This window comes from Rhinatrema bivittatum, chromosome 9 (genome assembly GCF_901001135.1).
Source record: "Rhinatrema bivittatum chromosome 9, aRhiBiv1.1, whole genome shotgun sequence".
Lineage (NCBI taxonomy): Eukaryota > Metazoa > Chordata > Amphibia > Gymnophiona > Rhinatrematidae > Rhinatrema > Rhinatrema bivittatum.
The window spans coordinates 88633517-88661110 of NC_042623.1; the positions used below are offsets into that span (position 1 = coordinate 88633517).

Consider the following 27594-nt stretch of genomic DNA (forward strand, 5'->3'; position numbering starts at 1 on the left):
TCTCCAGGGGCAGGAGTTCCCAGCGCTTTCTTCCTTACAGGGGTCACTATCAGGCACCACGCTCTCAGGCCAGGAATCAGTCCTTTCGGACCAAGCAGCGCAAGAGGGGAGCGGGCCCGGGCTCGGGTCCCGGCCGCGCCTCCCAATGAGAGTCCGCCGATTCATCTGGGGGACGGAGCCATAGGGGGCAGGTTAACCCTCTTCTACCCCAGATGGGTCGAGATTACGTCGGACCAGTGGGTCCTCGCCATTATCCGGGAGGGATATTATCTGGACTTTCATCATCTCCCTCCGGACAAGTTTGTGGAATCTTCCTGTCCACACACACAAGAAGGCAGCATTGGAAGCTACCCTGGCTAGGCTCCTGTCCTTGAAAGCCATCATCCCAGTACCTGCCTGGGAAGTGAATTCTGGACACTATTCCATTTATTTCATGGTACCCAAGAAAGGGGGCACTTTTCGGCCTGTGCTGGACCTCAAGTCAGTCAAATCGATACTTGCGGGTACCGAGGTTTCGCATGGAGACTCTGCGCTCCGTCAAGGCTGCAGTACAGCCAGGGGAATTCCTCACGGCATTAGACCTGTCAGAGGCATACCTGCATGTCCCGATCCATCCGGATCATCAGCGCTACCTACGCTTCAAGGTTCTGGGACGCCACTTCCAATTCCGGGCTCTGCCCTTCGGGTTGGCCACGTCACCAAGGACATTCACCAAGGTGGTCGTAGTGGTAGCAGCGGCACTCAGGAGGGAAGGAATTCTGGTCCATCCCTACCTAGACGACTGGCTAATCCGGGCGAAATCTCGAGAGGAGAGCCTTCGGACGACCGACAGAGTAATCGCCCTTCTGGAAAGCTTGGGCTGGGTGATCAACCTCAGCAAGAGCTGCCTAAAGCCTTCCCAGTCTCTAGAATACCTGGGAGTACAGTTCGACACCCGGGCGGACACAGTCAGTCTCACTACCAAGAGAAAGTTGAAACTTCAGCAGCGTATCCAGTATTTGATGGGAGCCAGTCGGCCCATAGCCTGGGATTATCTGCAGGTTCTTGGTCTCATGGCATCCACCCTGGAAGTGGTGCCTTGGGCGAGGGCCCATATGAGGCCTCTACAACACTCCCTGCTCTCTCGCTGGAGCCCTCGTCTACGGAACTATTCCACACACCTGCATCTGCCAGCCAGAGTGCGGACCCAGTGCGGTGGTGGTTGCAGTCCAACCACATGAGCAAGGGGTCGAAGATGTCTTCACCCATGTGGATTTTGCTCACCACAGATGCCAGCCTGAGCGGCTGGGGAGCACACTGCGAAGAACTCACCGCACAAGGGCGGTGGAACAGAGAAGAGTCAGCGTGGAACATCAACCGTCTAGAGGCCCGGGCAGTCCGATTGGCATGCCTTCGATTTGCTCACAGACTGAAGAACAGAGCAGTCAGAGTGATATCCGACAACGCCACCACGGTGGCATACATCAACCGTCAGGGCGGAACCAGAAGCAAACAAGTATCTCTGGAGATCGCCCCACTGATGGCTTGGGCAGAGGCGAATCTGCAGGACATCTCCACCGTCCACATTGCCGGGAAGGACAATACCACAGCAGACTTCCTCAGCAGAGAAAGCCTAAATCCGGGAGAGTGGCAGCTGTACCCAAGCATTCCAGATGATTGTGGATCACTGGGGGATTCCGGACATGGATTTACTGGCGGACCAAGTCCAATGCTCAGGGTACCCAGATACTTCAGCCGCAAGCGCGACCCGTTCTCACACGGAATCGATGCCCTGTTCAGCCATGGCCTCCAGGGACTCTGCTATACGCCTTTCCTCCGTGGCCTCTGCTGGGCGCCATCATCCACAAGATCAGAAACACCGGGGCCTAGTTCTTCTAGTGGCACCAGACTGGCCAAGAAGACCCTGGTACGCAGACATGAGAAGACTACTGGCAGGGGAGCCCCTTCCCCTGCCTCCTCTCCGGGATCTTCTACGTCAAGGTCCCATCCTCCACGAGGATCCAGCTCAATTCTCTCTTACGGTCTGGCCCTTGAGAGGGCTAGACTGAAGAAAAGAGGTTACTCTGAGCCCGTGATTGATACTCTCCTCCGAGCTCACAAGTTTCCACATCCCTCACCGCATTCGCATTTGAGAGTATTCGAAGCTTGGTGCGACACTCATGGCACCACTCCCCATGCGGACCACAATCCCCTATCGTGTTGGATTTCCTGCAGGATGGTCTTCAGAAGGGTCTCTCCCTCAGCTCCATCAAGGTGCACGGTGGCTGCGCTGTCTTGCTATGGTCCCAGGAGGGATGGCAAGACCATCGCCAAGCACCCAGATGTTTCTCGCTTCCTGCAAGGAGTCAAGCATATATTCGTTCCACCACTAAAGTGGCCTGTGCCCTTATGGAACCTCAATCTTGTTTTGGATTTCCTCGCGGGATCCACCTTCAGACCCCTTCGGGGACTGTCCTCTCCGTTTCTCTCACCTTGAAGATGGTGTTCTTGCTGGCTGTATGTTCAGCCCGCCGCATCTCAGAGCTACAAGCCTTGTCCTGCCGTGATCCATTTCTCAGAATCACTCTGGAGGCTATCCATCTTCGGACGGTCCCCTCCTTTCTACCGAAAGTGGTTTCACAGTTTCATCTTAACCAAACCATATCCTTGCCTACCACGGCGGGTGTTGAAGAAATCTGAAGAAGGGCGTTTATTACGTCATCTCGCATTGGCAGAATGCTGCCCAGATATTGGAAGTGACACAACAACTACGACAGACGGACCATATGTTCGTCCTGCACAGCGGGAAGAAGCAAGGTGAAGCGGCCTCGCGGCCCACCATCGCCCGCTGGATTAAAGAAGTTATCAGAGCGGCTTACGTAGAAGCCGGGAAGTCTCCGCCTCTACAAGTCAAGGCTCATTCTACCAGAGCACAAGCGACATCCTGGGCTGAATCCAGGATGCTGTTGCCTGCAGAAATCTGTAAAGCGGCGACGTGGTCCTCCCTCCATACCTTCTCCAGGTTCTACCGTCTGGATGTCCAGGCCAGGGAGGACTCAGCATTTGCGAGGGCGGTACTACATGGGCCTCAGGCAGCCTCCCGCCCAGGCTGGGATTAAAAGCTTTTGTACATCCCATTCGTTCTGAGTCCATCTGGCTACACGCCAGGAAATGTTGAGATTACTACCTGATAATCTCCTTTCCTTACTGTAGACAGATGGACTCAGCATCCCGCCCAGCTGCCTGTGTACATGGGTTTCACACGATTCAAGGTAAGCCATGTTTTCTGTTCCATGAGAGCGTACACTCCACCAGGCTGTTAACGCCTTCCGGTTGTGAATGCTGGCGGTCTCCAGCTACTATCAATCGGTCAGGGGAATCCTGTTTTCACTTTTCACTGAGTGTCAGTACACATTTCCATAACAGCTTTTGCAAGGAAGATTACTGAGTTGCTACGCTTCCTGTGGGGATATATATACCCCCGTGCTGATTTCAGATCCGTCTCCAACTACTAGCACGCGGATACTATCCCATTCGTTCTGAGTCCATCTGTCTACACTAAGGAAAAGGAGATTATCAGGTAGTAATCTCAACATTAGTTCAATATTCAATGATACAATGTTATACACATTAAATATCAAATGGGGGTGACCATTTATTTTTATTTCACAAAATCTTAATATTCTGCTCTCATTACCAAACAAATTGCTCAAGGTGGATTACTGCAATAGATATATACATTTTTAAAACAAATGAAAAATAAACATTAAAACAACAAAGTAAAATAGCACATAAATGCTTCACTGAAAAGTAGGTTTTCCTACTTTAGCATCTTCCTAAATTTTTTCTAATCTTTTATAAAACATATCTAGTGGAATTTCATTCCATAATTTGGGCCCTATACAAGAGAATGCCCGTTTCAAAGTCTGATGCCTGCCGCACCTGACTAACACTTGGGAGTGTTAGTAACCCACTGAGATTCAGAATTCAAGGACCTGAATAGATGATTATATACTAATCAATTGTTTCAAATAAACTGGACTCTCACCATAGAGTACCCTATGAACTAAAAACAGAATTTTAGAATGCACCCGATACTCGATGGGGAGCCAATGTAGCTCACACAAAACAGGAGAAATATGAGCAAAGAGGGCAACCTGAGATCACACAAGTAGCAGAGCATCAAATTTGCAAAAGCTTCTACATAACATTTGGGGTAGTCCCTATATATAGTGCATTACAGTAGTCTAAGCATGTTAAAACAAGCCTGCAATAACCATCCTAAAATCATCACAATCTAGGATAAATTTTAGTATGCATAGCTTCTGTATCTTAAAAAAAAAGCCGTTTCTTACCCACAGTACGCAATTGAAGCGGTAAAGAAATCTCGTATCTAACAAAAAAACATGATCATGAACTATATGCAGCAAATGCCATAGTCCATTGTCAAATTTAGGCTTTTCAGTCTTGTATATGTTTGGCTAGGGAGCCCCTACCCTGGCTGTTGAAGTTCGATGGTGAATGTATGCACCTTTTTAGTACCAGGAGAGGCATCCCTGACAATCAAAACTCGAAGCAAGCACCCACCTCCACATTATTCCATGGGAGAGGCCCTTCCTCTGACCATCAAAGTTTTGTATGACCCACACATCCCCGACCTTCAGTTATGAGAAAACTTCAGCACCTTGACTGTATAAGCTTGAAGAAAATTGTATATCCCTATATCATGCCTTGGTATGTGTCCATCCACTAGCCCAGTGTTTCTCAACTTTTTAAATTCATGACACATTTCTAGTTTGTTTAATCTTCCAGAATCTTCTCTCTGCCATTCCCATACATTCCTGATTCTCACTGTCCAATCTTTCTCCGTACTCTTTTACACATACACTACATGATAATCTCTTAACTCTCCCTCTTCTCCATGATGCTCTTTCATCCCTAGCATAATCTTTTCAGCTGCCTTCACCTGAATCTTTCACCTACCCTCTTCTGCCCACTTGTCACTGTCTCCCTTCTCCTTCCTCTCAGTATTTCATTCTAACCCTCCCCCAATGACCCTTTCTCCTTCCAGTGACCTCCTGTCCCAACTCTTCTTTCTCTTCCATTCCTGGCATCCTCTTCCCCTCTTCTTAGTGATCCAATTTCTCTATTCACTCCATCTCCTCCCCCCAAAAGCAGCTTCCCATTGCTCCATCTCTTTCCTCAGCCACTTCTTTACCACCCAGTGCTCCATGCTACTTTCCACCCCTCAGTTTCTGCCTTCTACCCTTTTCTCAGCCTTCTTTCATCCCAGCACACTCATCACTCCAATCTATAATTGCCCAGCTCACATATCTTCAAGCAGCCTAGACCAGAGGAAGCGTCTCATCCTTGCCCCTTCCCCTTTTTCCAGTCTCTCTCACCAGTCTCTCTTGGACTGATGGCATCGCCTCTCAAGCTGGGGCTAGCAGCAGTTTAGGGTTTTCACTTGGGCCCACAGCAGTGACAGTTTCCCTCAACTCTAATAACCCCCTTCCCACAAAATAAAAGCTGGCTTGGTAGGTGGCAGGTGGACCCATCCTATTCCCACCAGCCAGCAAAGTGAATGAAGTGGGAATAGCACATTTCTTCTGGATTTCACTGCAAGAGTCTTTTTGAAACTCACAGGTCAATTGACTTTGCTAATTTTGCTAGTTAACCCATGAGTTATTAAAAAAAATACTCTTGCATTGGCAACCAGAAGAAATGTGCTATGCTCACTTCACTCACTTTGCTAGTCAGTGGGAATGAGAATGGAGTCTGCTTGCCACCCAAGCCAGCTTTTTATTTCCAAGGGGATGTGGAGGTTCACACCAAGGACAGGATTGCACCAGGGAGGGAGAGTATTGGGTAGAAGCAGCCATTATCGCAGCACAGCATGAACTTTACCATGACACTCTGGTTGAGAAGCACTGTTTTCACAGGACAAGCAGGATGGTAGTCCTCACCTATGGGTGACATCAGGATGGAGCCCAATCACAGAAAAATTCTGTCAAAATTTCCAGAACTTACACTGGCCCCTACTGGGCATGCCCATCCCAGCATGGCACTAACCCTGCAGCCAGCAGGGGTCCCCCTTCAGTCTTCTTTTTTCTGCATAGCGGTAGCCTCGCAGTAAAGGAGCTCTGAAGAGATTCCTGACAGGAATTTTCCTCATGGAATTACTAAAAGTTAAATTGCCCCACAGGGGTGCCTCTTCTACCTTTTATAAGTCCGCGGTACTCCGGTAAGTTTTTACCCGTGTCCCATTGATTACCATCGATTTTTTGGCCTTCGCGGCCTCCCGATTTTTGGGGGATTAGGAAATACCGGGAATAGAATCCTAGGCCTTGCTGAGAGTGTAGAACGGTTTCTATTGCTCTTGACTGGAGAAGGAGGGAGACCTCTTGATCCAGAAGAATGGAGAGAATGGATGTTCTCCACGTCTGTAGAGGTGGGGAGTCCGGTGGCAGGGCGAGAAAGTTCACATGGTAACCCTGAGCAATGATTGCCAATACCCATTGGTCGGATGTGATTGAATGCCACATGTTGTGGAAGTGGCACAGTCGACCTCCCACTGGTATGTGCGACAGAGGAATCTGGCTGCTGCTCTCCAAGTGGAAGTCAAAAACCTGAAGCAGGCCTCGGCTGGGGAGCTGCTTGTGGTTTTTGTTTTCGGGTTTGGCGAGACTGAGGTTTTTATAAGGTCTCGTAGCATGGGATCTGGCTGGTGGCGGTTAGGACTTTCTTGGACGGTAGAACGACTTCTTAGAGTCCTTTCTAAAGGGCTGCTTTGAGGAGAAGTCGGAAGGCATCGAAGAGAGCTGTTTTAGGGTCTCATGATGGTCTTTTAATTCAGCCACCGTCCGTTGGATCTGTTAGCCGAACAAATGATCTCCTACACAAGGCAGGTTGGACAACCGGTCTTGCACTTCTGGACGAAGGTCAGAAGACTTGAGCCAGGTCCACTGTCTCGCCGAAATAGCAGCTGCAGACATTCTGGTAGAGGTGTAAAAAATGTCATAAGATGTTCTGATCTCATGCTTGCCTGCCTCAAAACCTTTGCTTACAAGGGCTTGTAGTTGGTCTTGGAATTGCTGAGGCAAGGAGTCTGAAAAGTCCTGTATCTGCTTAAAGATGACTGTTAGACTGGGTCATATAAAGCTGATAGGCAGCAATTCGGGAGATGCGCATGGCCCCTTGGAATACTCTGTGAACAATGCTGTCTAGGAATTTCTGTTCCTTACCAGGAGGGGTAGACGAGTGAGGTTTTGACCTTTTTGCCCTCTTTTGTGCAGACTCTACCACGACCGAGTGGTGATCAAGCTGTGACTTCTGAAAACCTGGGGCTGACTGTACTAAATAAGTAGTGTCAGCTTTCCTGTGTACTGGAGCAACTGTTCCTGGATTTTCCCAGTTCTTTTTGAGGAGATCAAGAAGAACCTGGTGGACGGGAATAGAGGTTATTACCTTGGGGGGCATCCAGGAATTGGAGCAACTCCATCATCTGGTGCCTATCATCCTGTTCTGTCTGCAATTGAAAAGGAACCAATTCAGCCATTTCCTTCACAAAATGTATAAATGAGAGGTCCTCTGGAGGAGAACGCTTTCTGCTCTCAGTGGGTGAAGGTGGTGAAAGTAAGTCATCGGTGTCTGATGAGGTAACATCTCCCCAGGTATCATAAGGATCAACACCCTTTCCTCTAGGAAGTAGAGGGGGACAGGGTGTTTGGATACCTGAAGGCCCTGGTCTAGGCTCTGAAGGAATCGGAGGAATTATCAGAGGCACCGATGATGGCATCGAAGGCACCGGTATAAGCATGGAGGGCATCTATGGATGGCTCGGTGGCACCTATGGACATATCGGCACTGATGGTTGGATCGGTGGCGAGGGACGTTTAGGCATATATGGCTGAAGCATAACTCCAGATGGAGGAATGCGGAACGGTGTTTCTCCTCCCAAAAATGCTGTCAGTGGGGAGGGCATCGGAGACCCGGGATCCATCGATGGAAAAGCATCCATTAGGGCTTCCATCCTGGATAGTAGCGGTGCCAGCGCTGCCGGAATCGGGTCGATGATCGGTTCCACAGTCTGTGCCGGAGGAATCTGAAGATGTTGCTTCACCTTGTTGATGGCCTCCTGAACCATCCGGTCCAGTTCTTCTCAGACCTGGAGCAAGTAGCCCTGGTTCCGGAACAGAAGAAGGAGGCAAAGGCAGAGCCGGAGGGACCACCGTTAAAGGCGGAGTCGCGACTCCCGATCCCCAATCGGGTGAGGGTTGCCTCGGAGACCCGGTTGCAGGAATGGTCGGTGCCTTTCCTGGACGGGGCTTCTTCGACAGCGGCTTGGATGATGGCAAGATCAATGATTTCGCTCCCTCGATGGTCCGAGTCTTACGGTGTCGATGGCAATGTTTCTCCCTGCAATCCCCTCGATCTTGAGGGGGAGTAGAGGGTGTCTATGGCCGAGAAGTCGTCTATGCCGGTCGGTCACCGGTCGGTGGTCGATGCTAGCGCGAAGTCGACTGTGCCGGTTCAGACGACGACGATGCAATGGACAGAGTCAGGGTTTGAGCACTGAAGAGAAGTTCCATCTTCTCCATTCTGGCCTTGTGACCCTTCGATGTCATTAGGGCACATTTGGTGCAGGTCAAGACATCGTGCTCGCGTCATAAACACATTACACAGACTTTATGGGGGTCTGTGATTGACATGGTGCAGGTACAGTCCGGGCACCGACGAAACCCCGACGCCATGGAAAAAATGTATCCGCACTTCTCCTCAAAGCAGCCCTTTAGAAAGGACTCTAAGAAGTTGTTCTACCGTCCAAGAAAGTCCTAACCGCCACCAGCCAGATTCCGTGCTACGAGACCTTACAAAAAAACCTCAGTCTCGCCAAACCCGAAAACAAAACCACAAGCAGCTCCCCAGCCGGGGCCTGCTTCAGGTTTTTGACTTCCACTTGGAGAGCAGCAGCCAGATTCCTCTGTCGCACATACCAGTGGGAGGTCGACTGTGCCACTTCCACAACATTCTAGATCTACGGGCCCTCAACAAGTACCTCCAGCGAGAAAAGTTCAAGATGGTCTCCTTGGGCTCGCTTCTACCTCTTCTACAAAAGAGGAGACTGGCTCTGCTCTCTAGACCTCCAGGACACATATACCAATATTGCGATAAGTCCAGCTCATCGCAAATACCTGAGAAAATAGGATAAAGCATAAACGTTGGCAAGTTAAATGTAAGACATTGATAAGATAGGCTAAGAGAGAATTTGAAAGTTGGCTGTAGAGGCAAAAACTCACAGTAAAAACTTTTTAAAATATATCCGAAGCAGAAGCCTGTGAGGGAGTCAGTTGGGCCACAAGATGATCGAGGGGTTTAAAGGGGCACTTAGAGAAGATAAGGCCATCTCAGAAAGATTAAATGATTTCTTTGCGTCGGTGTTTTACTGAAGAGGATGTTGGGGAGGGACCCCATAATGGAGAAGGTTTTTCATGGGTAATGATTCAGATGGACTGAATCAAATCACGGTGAACCTAGAAGATGTGGTAGACCTGATTGACAAACTGAAGAGTAATAAATCACCTGGACCGGATGGTATACACCCCAGAGTTCTGAAGGAACTAAAAATGAAATTTCAGACCTATTAGTAAAATTGTAACCTATCATTAACTCATCCATTGTACCTGAAGACTGAGGATAGCAAATGTAACCCCCAATATTTAAAAAGGGCTCCAGGGACGATCCGGGAAACTACAGACAGGTTAGCCTGACTTCAGTGCCAGGAAAAATAGAAAGATATGGTTCTACATACACTCGTATTGATTACTTCCTTATAGACAAAAGTCTGCAGAACAACGTAAAGAGGGTGGAGATAGAAGCCATAACGTGGTCTGACTATGCTCCTATCTGGTTGGATATTCATTTGTCCAATATGCCACGTGGCATGCAATGTTGGCGCTTAAACGAAAGTCTGTTGGATGATACCTTGTTTGTTCAACAGGTGGAATGTACATTGCGAGATTATTTTCGAAATCAGAATTCACAAGAATCTTCCCCGATGGTTATTTGGGAATGTTCCAAGGCAATTGTGCGGGGCGAGCTCATTTCTCGGGCGGCTTATTGTAAAAAATTAAGGAAAAACAACACCTACACTATTTACAAGAAATTTTAACTTTATCACGTAAACATATGCAACACCCCACTAATCAGCTTTTAACACACTTGACCACTGCCCGTAGAGCTCTTCAAGAATCAGATAATGACCGTATTGCGCACGCCCTTCAGGTTACGAGGCAAATTTATTTCGAACATGGCAATAAGGCAGGTCGCCTTTTGGCCAGACGCCTTAAACAAGTACAACTCCGCAATAGTATAGCTAAAATAAGACGCCCAGGGAATGTTGTTCACGCAGACTAAGGATATTGGCCAATGCTTTACCAACTTTTATGCCACTTTGTACCAGGCACAGACTGATATCTCCCAAACGAACATCGATTTATATCTAGATTCAGTTCAGGTACCTACTATTACGGAAGCCCAACGCACATTTTTGGACGATCCTATTACCACAATAGAGGTCCACCAAGCCATAAAAGATCTCAAATCAGGCAAGGCACTGGGCCTTGATGGTTTATCCAGTAAATACTATAAGACGTTTGCCAATACCTTGGTACCTGCTTTAACGGATGCTTTTAACCATCCTCGCACCGGTGGCTCTCTAGGTTTCCATTCCAACACTGCAGGCATATCGGTCATTGCTAAACCTGGTAAAGACCCTACCTTGTGTGCATCCTATCGCTCTATATCTCTCATTAATTTGGACCTTAAATTATTAGACCGCATATTGGTGGAACGTCTCAATCGCCTCCTCCCGGAACTAGTGCATAGCGATCAAGCGGGATTTATCCCAGGTAGATCTGCTTCAGATAATGTGCGCAGGACTATTGACCTCGTTTGGTGGGCTCGAAAGGAATCAATTCCTAGTGTGCTACTGGCAGTCGAAGCGGAAAAAGCATTCGACATGGTTCATTGGCCTTTTCTGTTTAGCACTCTTGTTAAGATGGGGTTTGGAGACTATTTTATAACTTGGTTACATCAGCTTTATCATTTACCCTTTGCACAAGTGAAGGTTAATGGAGGGTACGCGACGAGTTTCCCTATCGCCCGAGGAACGAGACAAGGCTGTCCCCTTTCTCCTCTGCTCTTTGCTCTTTTTTTTGGAGCCTTTTACCACCACCGTGCGGGGGATGGCTGACATATGTGGGGTGCACCTGGGTGCACAACATTATAAGATGACCTTATTTGCAGACAATATTCTTTTCACACTTATCCGTCCCCAGACCTCATTCCCTGCAGTATTGGAGGCCATCCGGACTTTCAGTGCAGTTTCAGGGTTTAAAGTAAACCTAGAGAAGTCCGAGATTCTCAACATTAATGTACCGGTGCCTATAGCTCAGCAGCTGCAGAACATACTCCCATTTCGTTGGACGACGAAGCCGCTGAAATACTTGGGTGTTTTTCTAAGTGCAGATGTGGACAAATTGTTTCAGCTAAATTATTCTACCCTATTCAAAAAGATTGATACTGACCTACAGAGGTGGTATGGTGACTCTCACTCTTGGTTTGGTAGAATAGCCATAATTAAAATGAATGTGCTCCCTCGGCTGCTTAACTTATTTATTACTCTCCCCATCTTTCTCTCTTCTGGAATTTTGAAGAAAGCCCAGAAAAATGTTTTGACTTCGTCTGGAAACGGCGGCCGCCAAGAGTGGCACGGGCTGTTCTTTATCATTCTAAGGACAATGGGGGGATGGGTGTGCTAAACCTGAGTTGGTATTATGCTGCTGCTCAGCTGAAAGCCATTCTAAATATCCACAATCATCGCCTTAATCCAGTTCCTTGGCAACTCATTGAACAGCAATTCATAGGGGATATGCCGCTTACCACCCTTTTCTGGCAGCCCAAGGTGACCTGGAGACCCACCTCGACTTTTCCCCCTCCACTTTCTACGACGCTGCGGGTTTGGTTACACTGGAAACCGAAACTGGTGGGCACTACGCCCTATCACTATCTATCCGTACCTAAAGGCGCCTTTTCTGTATGGAAATCCCTGGGCCTTACGACTATGGGAGCTATGTTGCAGCAAGGGAAAATAATAGCTTACACAGACCTTGTAGAACAATCTCGCTCAGGTTCCCTTCCTTTTCTGGAATACGCCCAATTAGCACACTTTCTTAAGGCAGAATTGTCCAACGACTGTCTAAGTATAGGCAGATCTCTTTTTGAAACACACTGCATATCAACTGCTGGCACTGGGAAAGCTATTTCTAAACTATACAAGCTATTTCAAGGCCCGCAAAACACTAAGTTGAAATGCATGCTGGCTTGGGAACAGGAGCTCAATTGCTCACTTAACTTAGAAGACTGGGAAGAGTTGTTTCTATGAGCTAGCAAGTGCTCCCTGTCAGCTAATATTCAAGAACATTTTATAAAACTTTTATACAGATGGCACTGTGTCCCTTCCCGGTTGCATATTATGTACCCCACAATTACCAACACATGCTGGAGACAGTGTGGGCTTATTGGTACTCATCTGCATATATGGTGGCAATGTCCAGTGATCCTCCCTTACTGGAACCAAATACTAGATTGGGTTGCACAGATCCTGGGTTCTCCTGTACCGGCTGATCCACTTTGTGTCATCTTGGGCAGACCTAGTGAGCTCTTATTCTCAAAGGCTAAGCCAACACATATTTCTTGTTGCTAGAGCAGCATTAGCTTGTCACTGGAAGAGCTCCACAGTCCCTACACTGCAGATTCTTATTAGTCGCCTTCATAGGATACGGGAGTTGGAGCATATCTCTGCTCTTCGACATCATCATATGACCTCTTATCAAGCAACTTGGGGTCCTTATATCTCATGGTGTCAGAATCAACATTTGTCTTAAAGCTATTTTTAAGGTATCCCTTTACAACTACTGTTTGTTAACATTGTCATGTCATATTTTTACCATTACCTTTTATATGCTTCTTATTAAAGGATATGACACTGGTTGATGATCATTATGTATGTTTTGTATGAAACTACTGTATTTCCATGGTATTCCTTTTATTGCTAACTTGTTGTCACATTATCATTTCCCAGATTACGTGTGAACAATTGTAGCAGATGTGTTTCTCATACCTGCTGATACATGCATGAATAGAGGTTGTTTGGTAGCGGGGGTTGGGAGGGGGGAGGGAGGGATTCCCATTAACGACGTGAAAAATGTTGGCAATTTTACTTATGTTATTTGTAAAGTTTTCTTTGCATATTTGTCAATAAAACCTTTAAATAAAAAAAAAAAAGACAGACATGGTTTAATGGAACAAAGTCAGCATGGCTTTATCCAAGGCAAGTCTTGCCTCAAATCTGCTTCACTTTTTTGAAGGAGTTAATAAACATGTGGATAAAGGTGAACCGGTAGATGTAGTATACTTGGATTTTCAGAAGGCGATTGACAAAGTTCCTCAATAGAGGCTTCTAGGAAAAGTAAAAATTCATGGGATAGGTGGCGATGTCCTTTTGTGGATTGCAAACTGGCTAAAAGACAGGAAACAGAGAGTAGGATTAAATGGACAATTTTCTCAGTGGAAGGGAGTGGACAGCGGCGTGCCTCAGGGATCTGTTTTGGGACCCTTACTTTTCAATATATTTATAAATGATCTGGAAAGAAATACGACGAGTGAGATAATCAAATTTGCAGATGACACAAAATTGTTCAGAGTAGTTAAATCACAAGCAGATTGTGATAAATTGCAGGAAGACCTTGTGAGACTGGAAAATTGGGCATCCAAATGGCAGATGAAATTTAATGTGGATAAGTGCAAGGTGATGCATATAGGGAAAAATAACCCATGTTATAATTACACAATGTTGGGTTCCATATTAGGTGCTACAACCCAAGAAAGAGATCTAGGCGTCATAGTGGATAATACATTGAAATCGTCAGTTCAGTGTGCTGCAGCAGTCAAAAAAGCAAACAATGTTGGGAATTATTAGAAAGGGAATGGTGAATAAAATGGAAAATATCATAATGCCTCTGTATCACTCCATGGTGAGACCGCACCTTGAATACTGTGTACAATTCTGGTCGCCGCATCTCAAAAAAGATATAATTGTGATGGAGAAGGTACAGAGAAGGGCTACCAAAATAAGGGGAATGGAACAGCTCCCCTATGATGAAAGACTAAAGAGGTTAGGACTTTTCAGCTTGGAGAAGAGACAGCTAACCGGGCATATGATAGAGATGTTTAAAATCATGAGAGGTCTAGAATGGGTAGATGTGAATCGATTATTTACTCTTTCGGATAATAGAAAGACTAGGGGGCACTCCATGAATTTAGCATGGGGCACATTTAAAACTAATCGGAGAAAGTTCTTTTTTACTCAATGCACAATTAAACTCTGGAATTTGATGCCAGAGGATGTGGTTAGTGCAGTTAGTATAGCTGTGTTTAAAAAAGGATTGGATAAGTTCTTGGAGGAGAAGGCCATTACCTGCTATTAAGTTCACTTAGAGAATAGCCACTGCCATTAGCAATGGTAACATGGAATAGACTTAGTTTTTGGGTACTTGCCAGATTCTTATGGCCTGGATTGGCCACTGTTGGAAACAGGATACTGGGCTTGATGGTCCCTTGGTCTGACCCAGTATGGCATTTTCTTATGTTCCTAGTAGGCCTCAAGCACTATCAATACCGGGTGCTTCCATTCGGCCTAGCGTCTGCTCCACGAGCCTTTACAAAATGCCTCATAGTCATCGCAGCATTCCTCAGGACACAAGGTGTTCACGTCTACCCCCATCTGGATGACTGGTTAATCAGGGCTCCCACTCAGCAAGCTGCTCTGTCATCCCTCAATCTAACCTTACACACTCTAATTTCGTTAAGGTTTCTCGTCAATTACGACAAATTCTACTTAGTCCCATCTCAAACCTTATCGCTCATTGGGGCAGACTTGGACACCTTACAGGCAAAGGCTTTCCTGCCTCGACAACGAGCACTGACTCTTGTGTCTCTTGCTCACCAACTGCAGTCTCAACACGCTGTGACTGCACGCCAATTTCTCGTCCTCCTGGGACACAAGGCGTCCTCAGTCCATGTCACACCAATGGCCCGCTTGGCCATGAGGCTCATGCACTGGACTCTGAGATCTCAATGAATTTAAGCTATTCTCAGCTTCTGTCGACCATTGTCCACGTCACCGACTCACTCCGTCTGTCCCTCGCCTGGTGGAAAAATCAGACTAATCTCCTCCAGGGATTGCCCTTCCAGGTTCCGAATCCTCAAATCATTCTCACCACCGACGCTTCCAACTTTGGGTGGGGAGCCCAAGTAGCCGATCTGCAGACACAAGGCTCTTGGTCTCCAGAGGAAGCCAAACACCAAATAAATTTCCTGGAGCTTCGAGCAATAAGATATGCTCTCAGGACCTTTCAGGATCGCCTGTCAAATCAGGTCACCCTAATTCAGATGGACAACCAGGTGGCCATGTGGTACATCAACAAGCAGGGAGGCACAGGCTCCTTCCTTCTGTGTCAGGAAGCTGCGCAGATTTGGGCGGAAGCCCTCTCCCATTAGATGTACCTCAGAGCCACCTACTTGCCAGGAGTGGACAATGTGCTCGCAGACAAGCTGAGTCGTGTCTTGTCAACCTCACGAGTGGTCTCTCAACCCCTCGGTAGCGATCTCCATCTTCCAACAATGGGGATATCCTCAGATAGACTTCTTTGCGTCCCCTCAGAACCACAAATTGGACAACTACTGCTCCCTCATTCGTAGCGAGCACTCTCAGCCCAGAGACGCATTCTCCCTCTCATGGGCAACCGGTCTGCTTTATGCATTCCCACCACTTCCTCTTCTCTGGAAGACTCTCGAGAAGTTACATCAAGACAAGGGAACCTTGATCCTGATAGCACCTCACTGGCCATGCCAAGTGTGGTTTCCAATATTTCAGGATCTCTCCATCCGCAGGCACATTCCCTTTGGAAAGGACCTGTTCCTGATCACTCAAAACGACGGGTGCCTACACCTTCCCAATCTTCAAGCCTTGTCCCTGACGGCATGGATGTTGAAAGGTTAATCCTTCAACCACTTAACCTTTCAGATCCAGTTTCCCGTGTCTTGATTGCTTCACATAAGCCTTCCACGAGAAAATCTTACTCTTACAAATGGAAAAGGTTCACGTCATGGTGCTCTTCTCAGTCCCTTGACCCTTTTTCCTGTCCAATCCCGAAGTTTCTGAACTATCTTTGGCATTCGTCAGAATCAGTTCTAAAGACCTATTCCATCAGAATGCATGTCAGTGCGGTAGCCGCCTTCCATAAAGGTATCAGGGATGTCCCTTTATCAGTACACAACCCCTTGTAACACGCTTTTTAAAAGTCTTGCTCCATATCAAGCCTCCATTACGTCCTCCGGCCCCTTCTTAGGACCTTAATCTGGTTCTCGGTCAGCTCATGAAACTGCCTTTTGAGCCTCTTCACGCATGTGAACTTCGATATCTCACATGGAATGTGATTTTCCTTTTGGCAATCACTTCAGCTCGCAGAGTTAGTGAATTGCAGGCTCTAGTTACCTATCCGCCTTACACTAAACTTCTGCAGGACCGGGCAGTACTCCGCACTCACCCTAAATTCTTACCTAATGTAGTCTCGGATTGTCATCTAAACCAATCCATCATACTACCTACCTTTTTTCCCAGGCCCCAAGCCAACCCAGGAGAACAGGCTCTGCATACCCTTGACTGTAAATGGGCTCTAGCGTTTTACCTAGACCGTACAGCTGCCCACAGGGAAAGCACTCAATTGTTCGTCTCTTTCCACCCTAACAAGTTGGGAAAGCCTGTGGGTAAGCAGACTCTCTCCTCCTGGTTAGTGGACTGCATATCCTTTTGCTATCAGCAAGCAGGCATTCCATTTCAAGACAGTGTTAAAGCACACTCTGTGAGGGCCATGGCAACTTCAGTAGCACACCTACGATCGGTGCCACTTCCTGACATTTGCAGAGCTGCAACCTGGTGTTCTCTCCACACCTTTGCAGCCCACTATTGCTTGGACAAAGCCGGAAGACAAGATTCCATCTTCGGCCAGCCTGTCCTTTGCAACTTATTTACAACGTAACGTACCTACACCCTTCCGCCTGCCCAGTGGGGTTCAGGATGCCTTCTACCAAATTCCTCCCCAGTTGTTGTGCCTGTTGCACGACTTGGGTACATTTAGTGCATGTTTGGACATCCTCAGCTCGGTACTCACCCATAAATAAGGACTACCATCCTGCTTGTCCTGTGAGAAAGCAAATGTTGCTTACCTGTAACAGGTGTTCTCACAGGACAGCAGGATGTTAGTCGTCACGAAACCCGCCCGCCGCCCTGCGGTGTTGGGTTCGTAACGTTTTGTTTTATTTTTCGGCACTGCCTGTAGCTTTCAAATAAGACTGAAGGGGAACCTCTGCTGGCTGCAGGGTTAGTGGCATGCCCAGTAGGGGCCAGTCAAAGTTCTGGAAACTTTGACAGAAGTTTTCCGTGATTGGGCTCCATCCTGATGATGTCACCCATATGTGAGGACTAACATCCTGCTGTCCTGTGAGAACACCTGTTACAGGTAAGCAGCATTTGCTATCTAGCCATTAGCTCATCAGCTATAATTAGAAAGGCTAGCCTATCTCCTTTTTCTCCTCTTTATTCCTAGATATGGCACATGCCCCCAAGAGGGTAGTACCCAATTGAGGAGGTGTTTCTTCAGGCTGGTGTAAGGAAAGTGGTAGTTCCCTCTGAACACTGGCCTCTTCATAGCAGCTGGGACATGTTCATGATTTCCTAATCTTTAGCCGTTATTTCTAATGTGGCAGGAAAATACATTGGCTGCTTGCCTTCCTGCCCCCTTCCCCCTTAGTCTAGCTTGGAGTTGAGGGAAGGGGTTTATAAGACCATAATGGCAGAAACCATTTTAGGCCCCAGCACAGCTTCTTACCACTCTGGGGAACCTTTACTAATTGGTTTTCTACTGTAGTAGAGGTATAGTGTTTTCATTGTTGATAGTGGAGATACTAGCATGTTGTTGAGGAATCCTATGTTTTATTCCTGACATAATCCACTTGACAATGGATACTGCCCTTAGAGTTATCAACAATTTTTTTTTTTTGCACTCTTGGTTAAGTATTTTGATAATTAGTGCTGCCATTTGCTGTAGCATAGTGATAATCTGCATTCCATGGTCAAGCTTTTCTTGCTGCATCTGTTCTGATGAATAGGATGTTTTTGGTTGCTGTTATATACTGTAAGTGGTTAAAGTACATTAATATTTTGAAGATGTGAGAAAAGAACTTTGTAACCTTCAAAGATTATGAATTCCAACATCTTTTGACTATTTTTTTGTTGTTCCAATAAAAGATATTACTGTCTAAGATTCCAGTTTAATATTTTATTTATAGAGTTTTGTATTTGTCTTTCTTTTGAAAGATATTGATAAATGAATAGGTGAGGTAGGCAGGATTTGTTGTCTAGGGTTTAGAGATTGAATTAAGTAGTTGGGAGCTCTTGGGTTTAAAGTCTAACATTACCATCAACTGTTTCCTTGGGCAAGTCTATTTCTTCTTTTGCCTCATTTTGTCCAACTGAATCTGGAAAATAGTATGATTATTAAGGTTATAAAACTCATTAAGATGCTGTATGGCTCCAAGATACAATTAAGCCCAAAATTAATATTATGTAATCTTTTAATACTGGAGCATAAAATAAATAAAACAATAACATACTGCAAATTGAATAACAGAATTTCTATAGCTTTGATTAATCTACATAGGAGGCAGTTTTCAAAACAGTGTGGGCAGTTGCAAAGTCTGTGGATTTTTTCTTTTACCCATGGATTTGTACCAGTGCTCAATGAGAAACTATAGGTTTACATTCCCTTTGAAAATTGCCCAAGGAAAAGGTACAGGCAGAGCTTTGCACCTGTTTTTTCTGTGAATGCTTTTTCTGACCAAAACAATGTGCATAGTTTTGTGCGGCATTTCCTCCCACAGCCTAATTCTTCCCCAGGAACATTTCCATGAAAATACAGGGTGAGCAGTTTTTCAAAAAGCTTCTTTTACCTGGGTAGTCATTTACATGAGTAAATGGCTTTTGAAAATTGCTCTCCCTATTGACCAGTAACTATATCTTGTTTATTATATGTGAATACCTAAATCTACGTAGCTAATTTTTATGTATATGCAGATAATCTATTCTTTCTTGTCATGTTTTACTACCAAAGACTGGAAGGATGCCAAACAGGAATGGCATTGAGATCTCAATACCCACCTTATAAAGCCTACTAAAAGTAACCGTTAATATGCTCTATCACTAACTAAAAACATCATATAATAAAATGTAATAGAAATAAAAAGTGTCCACTTAGCCATATTTTTAGTGTGGCTTAGAAGAATGCCGCATGCTGATTTTATCAAATCTTTATGGGGACGTAATTCCAACACAGTTTTTGATCCAAAAGGCATTTCAGTCACTAACACAAATTAAAATTGATGAGATTGAGAAGTTATCCCATGACCAGTGTTGATTGCTTATTTAAGTATGTTGTAAGATGGCCAGAGTAGTTTCCTCTTATGCTTTGAATTTTAAAAATTGTTTCTAATTTTTTTTACTTGAATCCTTTTAGCAATAAACAGCCAGTTTTGCAGTTCAGCTATGAAAAGTGGGATTATTTAGTTAGCCATCAGATATGTGATCTGAGGATGGTGACGTGTAGGAAGTAGTAGAAAACAGTCAATAGAGCTATGCTTAGCCAGCCAGCTGTTAAAACCCCTGTTAAATATAATTTTTGTTGCATTAAATTAGGGATACCAAGGCTTCATATTTTTCAGTATTTCCATTCATGCTTCTCTTAGAAGTGTGAAAATCTGCTGCCATCAATAATTTGTGAGAGGTAGAACCTGGAAATTGGCCTCTTCCCATGAACCATCTGGAGTACACATTTAATACATACATATTTATTCAATTGATTTATTTCAATATATTAATGTAGTGCCAAAATCCAGAGCATATTGTTGAACAAATTACATTTTGGTACAGTGAGTCCCTGTGTTCAAAAACTAAACTACTACTTGAGGCATAGTGAGATAATCGCTTGTTCCAATCAAATCAACAGGTCCTAAACTGAGGTCTCCTGATTCCTAGTTAATTATTCTTAACCAATCATATGCCAAAAGGGACAAACCAGGCCAGTTCTGTTTAAATTTCATTACATATACATGACCCTTTAAAAATTAAGCTATATAGTCAACCTAACACTAATCCATGACTTTCCCTATTTGCTATATATTAATTATACAGCCACTGTATCAAATGTACTGGTCCCATTACACAAATACATATGAAGCTTGGATACAACATGAACTAAGTGGATGTAAAAAAAAGATTTTTCAAAATAAATTGTGCATCTTTTATCCTTTAAAAAAAAAAAAAAAAAAAAAAAAAGTGCTAAATATTAGAAGTAAAATATATTCAAATGGAAAGTGGAGTCAAGAGGAAGCTAGAAAACAAATCGGAAGCCGATCCAGTTAGCTGTGTAGCAGTAAACGAAACAAAGATCGGTGTATAAACAAAAGCCCTTTATTGAAATTTGCCCGACTCTGGCCGAGTTTCGCTCCCTGTTCGAGAGCTGCCTCAGGGGCAACTAGAAACAAATATTTAAAATGTAAATGAGCACACATAAACAATAAAATTGAAAAATTAGAAAACATCCATGAGTGTGCAAACATTGAACAAAAAGCAAATCAATAACATGTATGTATGTTGACAACACAATGGAATACAGAAATAATATTACAACAGAACACAGGACACAGTGTGCAGGTATTGCAGAAAAAACAGTCATTGTGAGAGCAGGTAAGAAAATGCTGGAGAGGATTGACTTGGTGTTGTTAGTTAAAAAAGTGATAGATTGTCAGCGAATTAAAAGAACTAAAGAGAGGAATGCTTACTTAATTGAAGCAGAACTAATCACGTGCCTGCAGGGCTGCGGCCGCAATGTTTGTCCACTATTGTTTAGGATAATTTCACCTAATAATAGTAATATAAAAATTTAAAAATTAAAACCAAAAACAAGGGTGGGATATAAAAATAGATAAAAAATAAGAGAATATTTTATCAAATAGTCGGGCAAATTTCAATAAAGGGCTTTTGTTTATACACCGATCTTCGTTTCGTTTACTGTCAAGAGGAAGCTATACAGTTAAGATTATAGGTAAGTAATGTAGAAGAATAATTAATATGCTTGCTATAGAAAATGGAGAATGCTAATGTGTACCAGTTGTGAGTGCTTAAATTTCTATTCTGCTACAAAGGCATGATTTACAAAAAATCAATAGTGTTAAATTTTGATAAAAACAGGAAAGAGATTTTAAGTGGATGATCATTTGTGGTTAGTGTACATAACCAAATGTGTATAAACCAAGTTGAAACCTGAAGCAATTTGAGATGGGTTCAACTGCGCATGTTTTCCCTCAATAAGCAGGCTCAATTAGCCATAATGTGGGATGATGTCATCCGGTGGCACCAAATGGTCCTCTCTCTCAAAGCTAGTAGAGCTTTTGCTTTATTGAGCATGTGCAAGAATTTCTGCTCAAGCACAGCTTTGTGAGTCCCTTCAGTCGTTTTTCATCCGAGCACTAGCATGGAAGTGTACCCTACTCTGCCTTGTTGAAAAATTCCTCAAACTTTTATCTTTAAAGTTTCTTGTCTGCCTCTGCATCCCCCAAACAGAACTTTTCAGTTCTACCTTTCTTAATAAAAAGAAAAAAAAAGTTTTCATCAGAATATCTACCAAGAAAAAGGCTACAGTAAGTGGGTTTAAAGACAATATTTGTGGCAAGAAAATGTCCATACAGATGGACATAACCTCTTCCACTGTTGCCTGGTTCCAGACCATGACCAAGCCAATTGTGGTAATTGTGGACACATGTCCACGTCAACACAAAAGTCCAAGGCTTGGAAAATGGAAGAACTAAGTAAGTCTCAAAAAAGTTGCAATCGGTCCTCTCCCTGAAGAGAGTAGCCTCTTCTGCTTCCTTGAGTATAGAGCTAAGAACTAGCTCCTCTAAAATATCTCCCCTTGTCGATAGAACATGCTGAATACTCAAGGTTGAGTAAACATAGCCACCATGCATCAAAGAAAAGAAGCATTGTTCTATGGACCTGCTGAAGCAGTGTGTGCCGAAGAAACACAGAAACTTGAGTGTATCAACTTCAGCATACAAGACTCCACATGTGCCATCAGTGCAAAAGTCCTTGACACATTGAGCCCCAAAGCATCGATCTTTAATGCCTTTGCCCATAAAAGCAATGGAAACATTGATGCTTAATACTGCAAATATTCCTACACAGCTATATGCTGCTCAGGTCAAGGTCTTTACATGAGCAGAAGGGGACAGGACTTCTCTTCCTCCATTGATTCCTAGAATACTCTAGCCAACAAAATTACTGTCACAGGGTCTGTGCCTAAAAACACCTATTTGCTCTCTGGTTGTTCTTATTTCCATTTAGCCTCCAGTTCAAATTCTGCAAAGGCCAGAAGATGTACAAGATTCCATTCTAGTATCAGATGTTCCATACCCACACTAGGTCAGAGGGCACGTCAGCTACTTGACCAAATAGTGGAGTTGGTAAAAAATTTCTTTACCTCATTAGTGGCTAAGGATCAGGAGAGGGTACTATGCAACTTTCCTTTCCAGGATGTCATCTTTTCTTTCATGAAAAGAAGTCCTATTATCCCCAATTCATATGGATTTTCCATCAGATCCCCCCTGCAAGGTGTTTCTCGCCCATAGCTTTCTCATGTAGTAGATTCTAGCCACTTGGACCCCCTCCTCAGTTACCAGCTTCATCACTGGGGTCTTGGATTAGTGTTATCTCACCTCTAGGCTCTGAAGCAGAATCAACAGGAATTCTCTCTGACCCTCTCTCCAGAACCTCCTGAACACAGATATCCCCTGGAAGATCTTTCCTACTCCAAGTTTCTGGACAAATTAGGAAAAGCCCTTGGAGTTAGATGTATGTAAGATGCAGATATCTTGGGCTGCCTCCAGGTTCTGGAAGCTCTAGCTGACCCAGCAGCTGTTCCAGTCCATCATATCCTGCAAGAATTACAAATGGAAATATGGGAAAAACCCATTTCTTGTGCCCCAGAAGCAAGAAAACTTGACTCCAGATTCCCAGGTTTTAGAATAATACAATTACCCCATCAGTCAGTGATGAAATCAGCTCTTAAAAAAAAAACAAAACTAGAATAAATTCAAATATGCTGCCAGGGAAAGATCCCAGGCTATTGGACAATTATGGCAAAAAGATGTTTCAAAGCTTAATGCCCTGATCACTGCTCAGCAGTTCAACATGGTTAGGTATTTTCATATTTGTTTACAAAAACTGACGCCTTTTTCATGAAACAAACGCAAATAAGATTGGAAGTGAGGTAAACCTCAATCGATTTTCAGACAAGTGTGTGAGGAGCTAACTAACTTAAAGTAGATAAGGCAGTGGGGCTGGATGGGATACTGTACATCGAAGGGCACTAAGGGAACTTAGAGATTTTCTGGCAGCTCCAGTGACTGAACTTTTCAATGCTGCTTTAAAGTCAGGAATAGTTCCGGAGGCTGGGGCTGGGCGGAAGTGATTCCTATTCATAAAAGTGGAAGAAAGGAGGCTGGGAACTACAGACCGGTTAATCTGACCCCTGTTGTGATCAAATTAATGGAATTACTGCTAAAACAAAGGATAATGCAGTTTTTGGAATCCAATAGATTGCAAGATTTGAGTCACTATGATTTTACCAGAGAAGAAAGGGTGGAGATCGGTGTGTATGAAAGAAAATGTTTATTGGAACTTGCCCGACTCTGGCAGAGTTTCGCTCTTTTCCGAAGAGCTGCCTCGGGATATGCGTGTTAGCCGGGTAGAAATTGGGAGGTTGAATCACCACTCCCTCCGTCACTTTATTCAGTCACGCATATCATATTCGGTTTGAATCCTTTGTGTTGCAGCTGTATGTGTGATCCAGAACATAGTCAATCTTGACTGTGAAATTGTTAATCACAAAAAATCTTTCAAGTTTCAGTTTTTTATTAACCTTTTCTCTACCAGCCACCAAAACAAGAACTGCATGGAGCCTTCATGATCTATTTGTTAAAATTTGTAACCTACGCTTAAAATCATCCATTGTACCTGAAGACCGGAGGTGGCCAATGTAACGCCAATATTTAAAAAGGGCTCCATGGATGATCCATGAAACTAGACTGGTGAGCCTGACTTCAGTGCCAGGAAAAATAATGGAAATTATTCTAAAGATCAAAATCATAGAGCTTCACAAATCTGCTTCATTTTTTTGAAGGGGTTAATAAACATGTGGATAATGTTAAACCATTAGGTGTAGTGTATTTGGATTTTCAGAAGGCATTTGACAAAGTCCCTCATGAGATGCTTCTAAGAAAACTAAAAAGTCAGGGGATAGGAGACAGTGTCTTTTTGTGGATTACAAACTGGTTAAAAGACAAGAAACAGAGTAGGATTAAATGGTCAATTTTCTCAGTGGAAAAGGGTAAACAGTGGAGTACCACAGGGATCTGAACTTGGACCATTGATTTTCAATATATTTATAAATGATCTGGAAAGGAATACGAGTGAGGTTATCAAACTTGCAGATGATACAACATTATTCAGAGTAGTTTAATCACAAGCAGATTTTGATAAATTGCAGGAGAACATAATGTTAGGAATTATTGGGAAGGGAATGGTGAATATAACTGAAAATGTCTTAATGCCTTTGTATCACACCTTGAGTACTGTGTACAATTCTGGTCACCGAATCTAAAAAAAAAATATATATATATAGTTGCACTAGAGAAGGTACAGAGAAGGGTGACCAAAATGATAAAGGGGATCTTACATGGATACCCAATTATCCATGTCGTTCAACAAAGTTGTACCCTTGCTCATTAACTCTCTTTCCTTGTACTTCCATTTTTTATCCAGTTTAGTATATTATCCAACTATTTCCCAGTTAGCCCCCCATCCTCGTTCATTGTAATTTCCTTTCTCGGTTACTTGTGAACCGACATGATGTGTCCTACGAATGCCGGTATATAAAATTGTTAAATAAATAAAATAAATAAGAATGGCACCGCTATGAGAAACGTATAAGAGATTAAGGCTGTACAGCTTGGAGAAGAGACAGCTGAGGAGGGATATGATAGAGGTCTATAAAATCATGAGAGGTCTAGAATGGGTAAATGTGAATCTGTTATTGACTCTTTTGGATAATAGTAGGAGGCACTCCATGACATTAGCAAGTAGCACATTTAAAACTAATCGGAGAAAGTTTTTTTTTCACTCAACGCACAATTAAGCTCTGGATTTTGTTGCCAGAGAATGTGGTTAGGGCAGTTAGTGTAGCTGGGTTTAAAAAAGGTTTGGATAAGTTCTTGGAGGAGAAGTCCGTTAACTGCTATTAATCAAATTGACTTAGGGAATAGCTATTGCTATTACTGGCATTAGAAGCATGGGATCTACTTAATGTTTTGTGTACTTGCCAAATACTTTTAACCTGAAAACAGGATACTGGGCTTGATGGACCCTTGGTCTGACCCAGTATGGCAATTTCTTATATTCTTATGTTCTTACATTCATGAGAGAGCAATAAGTATTCCATAGAGTGATGTCTCCGGAAACTATTTTGATACATTTCTAAAATCTGACTATCCTGCATATAATTATCCAGTTGCTCCAACACAGTTTTCTCCAAACCCTTAGCTATTGTGGGTAAGTTTGATATTGGACATTAATTTGCCTACTCACAAGATGGCAAATTAACATCCTTTTTTATGGGTCTTACAGTAGCTTGTCTCTAGATCTTTGGAACTTCACCTTCACTTAAAGATCTAAGTATCATTGTATTTATTATATTAAAAGTAACAACTTTCAAATGTTTAACAAGTTCAAACCAGCCACTTTAGAATCAATTCCTTTGAGGAAATCGACTCAAAGCCTGTCCATTCACTCTGCAAAGAGCAGCTCAAGGTGCAGTCCCAATTATTCACTATAGGACCAATTTCTTGCCATAAATCAAGCACTTTATCTTCAAAATAATCTGCCAATAAGTCGCAATTAAGCATATAGGTCTCTACAATGGCTGGTTTTAATGTCAAACCCTTCTCTATATTAAAAAGTTCTAAAGATTTATTAAAAGATTCCTCCAATTGTGACACACATTAATCTCTTTTAGCCTTAAGACAACAGTCACGATAACCCTTCAAAGCCATCTTATAAACATCTAAAGATGCCTCGTTCTTCTCCTTTTTCCAACGTTTTTCTAGCTTCCTAACCAATCTCTTAACAGCCTTACTAGAGGCATACCAAGGAGCGCACCTTCCCTTTTCTCAACTATTGGCCTCATATGGAGGAGCCAAATGATCATAAGTTTGCTCCAATGAAGATTGCCACTTATCCATCATTGCGGAAAGACAATCCATCCCAATTATCCGTGTCTATTTTATCAAACCAACAAGTCTTAAATTTCTCATCCGCATTTGGCCACCTAAATCTCTTTTGTCTTACAGTACCTCTATTGATTCCATTCATTCCCATTCCTAACAAACACTGAATCAAGGAATGATCAGACCAAGCTACCTCTCTTAACAACATCCAAGGTATGCCCTGCCCTGTGTGTAGGCCCTGAGATCATTTGTACCGTCAATAATGCTTGTAATAGTACCTTACCTGGTATGCAGAATTTTTATTCCTATCATCAAAATGTAGGTTAAAATCCCCAACTATTATTAACTTCTTAAATCTTGGTGCTAGTGTGCTCACAAATTCATATAAAGATTACAAAGTTCTTGCCTTTATCCTAGTGGGGAGTAAATGGTACAAATGAACCAGTCGTGAAATGAAATCAACAATACTTCGATAGACATTGTTACATAATGAACTATTTTGGTTATCACACAAGATTTTTTTTAAAAGATCATAATCCCTTCCCCTCTCTTATTTCTCCTTGATTGTTCAATGTATGAATAACCTTCAGAGCAAATATGAATAACATTCAGAACAAGCACTGTTCATCATTGATGGACCTTTGGTCTGACCTAGCATGGCAATTTCTTATGTTTTTGTGCACTATCATGTTTCTGTTGCCAAGTCTCCACAACACATAATGCATCCAAATATTCAGTGAGCAAGCAGTCTATAATAAACTCCCCTTTATTCCGAATAGAGTATGTGTTAATGTATCCAGTATTAAAATAGATGATCCCAAGATACATGTTCCACAATTTAAAAAAATCAGCGACCTGAGGATACTTAAAACTCTGACCACTGGAGTCCTAAACCCTTGACTAAACTAGAATAACATCCTCTGCCCATAACCAGTGGAATCATGGTCATCAAAAAATAAAAAATACAGCTCGCCCTGAAGCAGAATATTTATTTATTTATTTATTTATTTAACATTTTTCTATACCGAACTTCATGACAAGCTTCATATCAGGCCGGTTTACATCAAACTTAGGGGTTAACTTAACAAAACCATATAA

The 27594-nt window shown here is 43.6% G+C and overlaps 1 protein-coding gene across 3 annotated transcripts in view; it reads left to right on the forward strand.

The window, feature by feature from the left end:
- ASZ1 (ankyrin repeat, SAM and basic leucine zipper domain containing 1) overlaps nucleotides 1–27594 on the forward strand; it is a 434600-nt gene that overhangs the window by 366449 nt on the left and 40557 nt on the right. The window lies entirely within an intron of this gene.